Below are 8124 nucleotides of genomic sequence, written 5' to 3'. Positions count from 1 at the left end.
TGCGTCTGGCCCATCTGTATTTTTAAAAATGTTTTTAATTTGAGGTATAATTCACATTCAGAGAAAAGCACAGATCTGCTTTACATTTTGATGAGTTTTAAGAAATGCATTACCCATGTTACCCACCTCCTTTGAAGATATAGAACATTCCTATCATTCAGAAAGTTCTCCTGTGCTTTAACCCTGTCCGGCACTCCCCCAGCAGCTGATGAATGTGCTGAGGACATTGGTACAGGATTCTGGCCTCCCCAGAGGAGCTGCTTTGAGAAGCCTGCCTCCCTTACCCAGCACTAAGTCCCTGCCTGCTCTCTCAAAATTTCCATCTTTAAACTGGTTGTACCTATAACCCTCCCTCATCAAGTCAATAGATAAACAAACCCTGAAAAAAAACACCCCTTCCTGGCCCGGCAGCCCACAACCTAATCTTTCCTGTAACCCCAAACTATCAGAAATGTCACTTGCCGGCTGGTTCACCCTCACTAGGGTGGCAGCTGTACAGGAGCAGCTGGGCTCACCCATTAGCAAGAAGCCAATAGCTGGACAGTGACACTCAGACCCCAGCCTGGGAGAGCCTGGCTGAAAGCCCCCTTCTTTCTGGTCCTACTGTGGAGACAGGGGGCGGAGCATCCACAACTCTACTGCCCTCCACATCCTTCAGCTGTGCTTCCTCCTGGGAGACGGAGCTGTTCATTCATTTGGCCAAAGCCTTCTTGAGGGCTGTAGGTTTGACAGGCTGAGTGTGTGGGGGCCACCGTGCTAGAGAGAGAGGCTGGTGTGTCAGAAGGCAGCCACCTGGCCAGAGGAGGGTCAACCCCCTTGGTGTCCTCCTTCCCCTGGCTGGACACAGCGCCCTGCACTCTCCACATGTGACTGCTCCCCTCAGAGCCGCTTCCAAGGGAGGGGTTCTAACCCTGTGGGTGGGGACACTGTGTTAGTTTACAGTGGGCCATGGCTCCCTCTGACATCTCCAACTCAGAGGCAGTGGAGAGAAGATGAGAAATTCCCTGCACCTCCTCCCTCAGCACCCACCTCTGCCCACATCCACATATGGAGACCCTGACGGTGGTCCCTGGGAGTGCCGCCATCTGTGCCTCCTTTCCATGCCTGCAGCAGCCATGCCCACTCTCCAGACCCTCACCCACCTGGCTCAGTAGGGGCTGCACTGCCCTGGGTCCTGCCCCTACACCTGGGCCTCTGTACCCATCAGTTCCCCCAGTCTGGTTCTTATTTCCCCCAACAAGTAGGGAGTCGGTAAGGTCACCTGCTGAGCAAGCTGGGGGAGAGAGTAGGGTGGGGCTGGGAGGATGAGGAGGAGAAGCTTATGGTCGTGCTGGAGACTCAGTGGACCAGAGTCTATGCAGGCCCATTGGCTGCCTAGCCATTGGTGATCCCGCTCCCACCCTCGTTTCTTCTTTGTTAACAAAACCATGACCGCATTAAATATTGGACACCTACAAACCTCATGGACCCTCCTCCAGCCTCCCCGCCATGCATTGGTGAGTCTAAGTCAACTCTAGTCATTTCATTCCTCCGGACACTGATTGCCTGGGGCTTGGACATGAGCTGCCTCTTCACCTGAGCCTGAGCCACACGTGTCCTCTGCACCTACCAACTGATGCACTGGGCCAGGGAGAGCTCCGTCTCGATGGAGATGAGCTGTGAGGAGCTGGTGGCTGGGTGGATCAGGTTGTTGTAATGAGTTTTGTTCAGAGGGTCGTCCATCAGCTTCTGCTCGGCATGGGCCACATGGCAGTCCCCTGGCTAAACACACAGACATGCTGGGCCCTTGTGCATCTGTCCCCCACTGCAGCTGACAGCTAAGAAGCGGGAGCCGAGAGGGCCAGGGAGCACAGGCACCCCGAGGGCCGGCTGAAGCATGAAGGCGCTGGCGGGCCTGGCTCTCCCTGGGGACTTCAAATGACATTCATGACAGAGCTCAGCTACCTCCTCCCATGCCACACCTCTTCCTCCTCCTCCTCCCTCAATCAATGAACAGCATCCCACGCTCTACACATCTGATACAAAACTAGTTGTCTCTTCCAGACTCCTCCCTCAGTTCATCCAAGTGGCCACCAAATCCTGTCTGTCCTCCCATCTCTACAGCTACACCCATGACCCTGCCTCCCCCGCCCTGTCCACCTTCTGTTCTCTCCACCCGCACTCTGTCCCCGCCATCCATGTGCCATACAGTGGCAGACTGGTCTTTCTACAGCACACTGGACTAGCGCCCTTCCCTGCCCACAGCTCTCAGAGCTGGAGGTGGAGTTGAAACTCACGGTTTGACATTCAGAGCTCTTTCCCCCTCGGCACTGGCTTATCCAAAGTGCTCACAGTGCGGGGCAGGAGCCCCTGACTCAAATGTGGGTGTGGTGCACAACTGGGTCATAGGCTTTCCCTCAGAAGAGACAGGGCTGAGATGGGGAGCTTTTCTGGGTTCAGAGTTAGACCCACAGAGTGCAAGGTTTCTCCGAGACACCAAATGGAGGGTCCAGCTGGCAGCTGGCTCCTGGTCTGGAGCTTCAAGGAGAGGTCTCAGCTCTGAGCCACATTCAATAGCCAGCTGAAATGCAGCCTCCTGCAGGGAGTCCCTGGAGCTTCCACAGCCTCAGATCTGCCCCTCTGCATACCCCAGAGCCCTTGCCAAGTGGCGTTTGGTTCTTCATGTCATCTCCCTCCCATGTCTGGGAGTAATGGTGAGGTGCAGGGACTTGAGCTTGTGTACTCTGGTGTCTTAAAGGAGAATGTGTCAAGTAGAGTGGAGGCGGCTTGGAAAGAGGGAGACTCAGAGGAGAGTGAAGATCACGTGACCAGGCGAGCCTGGGAGCAGGAAAAGAGAAGAGCGTGAGCAGAGGAAACTGCTGGGGCAGGGGAGCAGATGGGAGGATCAGGGAATGAGGGGGCTGGAGAGGTGGGGTTGGGGATGCTGGCGAGGGGCTTCCTGGCTCGCCAGGCTCAGGAGTCGGTTACATCCTCCCACAAGGACCAGCTCACCTGGTCGCCCCAAAGCCCTCCCTCTGTGGGTGGGCCCAGAGGGCCCAGAGGGCCCAGAACATAGATTACCCAATTGAGCAGGACTGAGGCAGACTCAGGTGGGTGCTGGGCTGGACTCCTGGCTGTGGGGAGCAGCCGCCACCGTACCTACTGCATCCACTTTCCAACTTGCTGCCCATCTGAGCAGATGCAATATTAGGCACCTTGTGAAACGTGCTCCTAGCGCACCTCTTGCCTGCTGCCCCTCCTGCAGAGTGCCTGGGCACTCCAGAGGGGACATGACCTTCCTGTGGAGGCTTGACCTAGATTCTGAGTCCTGCCTTGCATACCAGGGGCTGCTACCCCAGAGGCCAGCTGCTTGAGTACCATGGAAGCCTGTCTGTAGCCCAGGCTACAGCTGGGTCCATCCCACAGCCCTTCTTTAGTGCATCTATTTGGACTGACTGCTCATTTCATAGAGAGGGGTGTGTCTTGCCCCAGCCCATTTGGCATGTCTAAGGCAGCTGTGGGGACAGAATCTGCAGCTCCCAGGCCCCAGCCCTGCAATAGTAGGAGAGGCTGGACCCACATCTCTAAAGTCCCAACGGGCTGGTGCGAGCGGGCTCCTGAGTCCAGGGCTGCTCTGCAGGCTGTGGGGCTCATGCACCAGCTCTGAGCCCACTTGATGTGCTCAGGTTGCTCACCTTTGGGCCTGTCCTGCCTCTCAGGCATTCGGCTGACCCTGAGGGCGTCTCCCTCATCTTCACCACCAGCTATATTCGGAGTTATGCAAACATTACCACTACCCAATTTCCAAACATTTTCATCTCCCTAGAAAGAAACCCCATACACATTAGCAGTCACTCCCTATACCCATCTCCCACACTGTTGATCCCGGAAACCTCTGATCTAATTTCTATCTCTGTAGATTTGCCTATCCTGGACATTTCATATAAATGGAATCATACAAAATGTGCCATTTTCTGACTGGCTTTTCTTTACAGAGATTATAAATCAAATGCCAGAAGAGCCTAAGCTTAGGATAGTGTTTGTTGTACAACTTTGACAACTCAACTTTTTTTAAAGTTGAAATCTGACTGTGTCTGTATATGTAGCTTATTATCCTTAGGTGAACCTTACTTTGATTATTAAGAATTTTTTCCCTAGTATTATTGAACTGTTTCAATATTCAGCAGGAACCCTTCAGAGACAAAGAGCAGTAGGAATTTGGAACACATATTGACAAAATGAATGTAACTTAATACAGTAGTAGAGTCGACCACTTTTAGGTGTCGATGCTGCTGAAAGTGTATATTGAGGAAAAGTTTACTTATCCTACTTTTTGTGGAGGTGCTAGAAGTACTTCTGTCTTGTGTTATATTTCAAGAAACCTTTGCAGAGGTATTATGTGGTTGTACAAATGTACTTTCTTTTGACCTGAAAATGCAAAAACTTCCTTTCTTCCCACTTTCTGAGACTCTGCAACCTTAAAGGAAGAGTGGGGTACTTTAAAGGAAAGGTGGTGGTGGCTGGGTAATGGGTAGCAATGTCTACTGTATACTTCCTTTCCCAAAACAAGTCCCTGTCTACCGTCAGCATATCCAAAATGTGAAGATCAAGTGTAGTGTTAACTCATTAACTAATCACTAGACTTTGAGTGGTTGTGGAAGCAAAATCTCAGTGAGTGCCTGGAGGTCCTAATTCTGTTAAATCAGTAAGTGTACATTCTTTACAATACTCTCTTAGCCCAGTGGCAGATTTAAGGAGTGGAAGATAGATTTCTGTGTTTCAGAAATCAGACACACAAAGAGTAAAAATTTTTAATCCCATGATTCTTTGCCCAAGTTTAATTTTTTGGAGAGTTTTTCTTTAGATTTTCTTTCCTTTCCATTAAACTGTTACTTTGAAAGGTATCAGGGTTTGGGCAAAGCAAGTGGGAAAGACACTGGCTTGGATTCTCCAGGATAAGGGAGTGAGGAGGACTTCTTTCCCTCATTTTATTGTTGAATAATGTCATCATAACAATTATTAAGGTGAATAGTCTACAGTAGAAGTTTTTAGATGCCTTCTCTACAGAGTAATTTGATTTAGTCAGTGCAAGGATGCCTTTGCTTAGCTGGAATGGAAGATGTGCAGGCTGGAGTGGTCTTGGCAACTCTTCCGGGGGAAAATGCAGCATTTGGAAGGGTAGGAGGCAGAAGGAATCTCAGGCAAGGGAAAGGTGGGCAGAGACCCGGTGGACAGAACAGGTTGTGGTGGACTTGGTGTCCACATAGACCTCATCAGTGGTCTTAGCTTTTGTGTTTTCAAAATTACCACAGTTTGTGTTCTAAAACTGTCATCCCCTTGATTTTATTTTAGGCATGCTATCTGTGTATTTTGAAATTTAAAATAACAGTAAAGGAGAAATGAAATTATTTTGTTTGAGAAAAAGTTATGGTTAAAACATCTTGATCTAAATTTTTTTTTTTTTTTTTTTTTTGAGACGGAGTCTCGCTCTGTCGCCCAGGCTGGAGTGCAGTGGCGCGATCTCAGCTCACTGCAAGCTCTGTCTCCCGGGTTTACGCCATTCTCCTGCCTCAGCCTCCCTAGTAGCTGGGACTACAGGCGCCCGCCACCTCGCCCGGCTAGTTTTTTGTATTTTTTAGTAGAGACGGGGTTTCAGTGTGTTAGCCAGGATGGTCTCGATCTCCTGACCTCGTGATCCACCCTGCTCGGCCTCCCAAAGTGCTGGGATTACAGGCTTGAGCCACCGCGCCCGGCCTGATCTAAATAATTTTCTACAGGGAGATTTGATACATCCCCAGAAGCTGTCTTGGGTTCAGAAAACAGTCTTCAGACCTAGAAAGGACTTGAGGAGTCCCAGAGAGGAGCTGCATGGTCTGAACCATTTGATTCTCACAACAGAATAAGTAAAAACAATTTTAACCATGAAACCATGCAGATGTTCATATTCTGGATAGGGTAAGGTCATTGTCAGAGGAAAAACTTGGCCATCACAGGATGGGAGAGAAAGTTGAGTTGTAAAGAATCCTCCAATGCCATTTAAGGGAACATGTTCTTCTGCCCCTATTCTTTGGAACATTTAGGGCTAATTTCTTAGTTTTTGACATCACAAAAATTTCAAACTATTTTGTTCCAAGAGCCATTTCAAACAATTGACTACAATTTCAGAGCAATTACATGAGAGTAATACCAATAGAGTTTTTAAGTTACCCATAGTCCTGTATCTCTAACAATTATGTTCATGCTTGCATGTTCTCTTTTCATCTTTACTGTGTGCATACTTTCTTAGTAATGACGTGTAGACATTTTTTAAGCAGGAATAATTCTCGAGATAATTTTGTATGTTTTCTTTTTTCTTTTTAAGGTGTGTATTGGGTGGAGGAGCATTATGCATGAAACTTCTCACAAAACAGGTGATTATTTTCTTATAATACCCAATTTTCACCCTCAATAGAGTGTTTTGATTATGTAAGTTAGATTGTAAGTAGAAGGTTCTCTTAAAGAAATTTTAGTGTTTTTTTTTTCATAACTCCTACTTTCAAGGATGAAAAAGGTAAACCGGAAAAATGAGATTGTACTTGGTGCTGAATCTATGCCAGGATAGGCATTAAGAGTGACCATTATTTAAGGTTCTAATTTGCTCGTGTTGGGCACTGAGAAAATTGGTTTGTTGCTTTTTGTGAGATTCTAGAAATGTTCCAATTTTACTTTTCCCCCTTGTCTCCAGACTTTAAACACCGATCTGCTGCTGTTGAGGCATATGCCATTTTGTTAGGCCTTCTCAAGTGGGAATCAGGAATGCTGCTGTGTTCTAGAGATGTTTTGTTCTTCCTGTAGGGATGAAGCAGTGCCTACTCGATAATTGGTCATTGTTCAAAGAAATGCCTCCTGACTCAAAGGCAAAGCCAGAGTGCAGCTTGGAGCAAAGAAGGTACTTCTCTTAAGAATTTTACATAAACCATAAGATATATTTTGTATTACTTTGTGAGCCTTCTTCCTGTCTTGATTTAATTCTTTTTGAGAGAATTCATTTCATTTTCATTTGGTTTGTTTTCTTCTTTTTTTTTTTTTTTTTTTTTTTTTGAGGCGGAGTCTCGCTCTGCCGCCCAGGCTGGAGTGCAGTGGCCGGATCTCAGCTCACTGCAAGCTCCGCCTCCCGGGTTCACGCCATTCTCCGGCCTCAGCCTCCTGAGTAGCTGGGACTACAGGCGCCCGCCACCTCGCCCGGCTAGTTTTTTTTTGTATTTTTAGTAGAGACGGGGTTTCACCATGTTAGCCAGGATAGTCTCGATCTCCTGACCTCGTGATCCGCCCGTCTCGGCCTCCCAAAGTGCTGGGATTACAGGCTTGAGCCACCGCGCCCGGCCTGGTTTGTTTTCTTCTTGTTGCAAAGACGAGCTATAGAAAAAACAGAAGTATAGGAAAATTGCAGATACTAACTGATAATCACTTAATGATTTAGTACCTGCTTGTTTAGTCTTTGTTATATTTACTGAAGACAAACATGGCGACAGTTGTAAATTTATTATTGGTATGTATACCCTAGTAAGTTAAAAGTTATATGTACTTTGAAGTTTTGCAAAATTGAGTTCATATTATGGAATTAATTCCTGATGAACTTTTATGTGCTAGGCACTAGTCTTTTTATTTATGGATTGATTTTTACTTTTTTTTCCCCTCTGTGCCTATGCTTACCAAGTCTTTTTAATTTTTACTTTTTATTAATTCTTTCAATCCTCTTAATAACTTAAAAAGAGGGTATTACTAATATCTGCATCTTGTAGATGAGGTAACTGAAGGTAGGTAACTTATTCAAGGTCACAGGCAGCAGAGCAAAGATTAAAACCAGAAAGTCTGGCTGCCCAAGGCCCAACCGAGAGGAGCTGAGAGCACGCCATGGGACAGAAGGATGTTGTTCAGGCCGGTTTTCTGTTCAGTTAACATGAAATGCAGGCTGTAACCTTAATTCTAGGACATTACCGAGAAAGTCTTCCAAAGCCATAGCTTTACCATGACCATGACTTTTAGCAATAATTTTTGGTATAAAGGCCACATGGTGCTCTAAGAAGCTTCTGTTCACTTTTATGGAGGGACTGATTGTTGAGCTAAATAGTGAAATGCTGGAGCACACAGCCTTTAGGGCAGCTT

General features: G+C 47.3%; 1 pseudogene; it reads right to left on the bottom strand.

Annotated features, from left to right (window-relative positions):
* Positions 1-2549: 2549 nt before the first annotated feature.
* LOC100428169 (uncharacterized) lies at positions 2550-3731 on the bottom strand (annotated as a pseudogene).
* Positions 3732-8124: the final 4393 nt, after the last annotated feature.

Source organism: Macaca mulatta, chromosome 7 (genome assembly GCF_049350105.2).
Source record: "Macaca mulatta isolate MMU2019108-1 chromosome 7, T2T-MMU8v2.0, whole genome shotgun sequence".
NCBI lineage: Eukaryota > Metazoa > Chordata > Mammalia > Primates > Cercopithecidae > Macaca > Macaca mulatta.
Note: the sequence above shows the minus strand (reverse complement) of the source record. Positions and strands in the feature narration are given on the sequence as shown.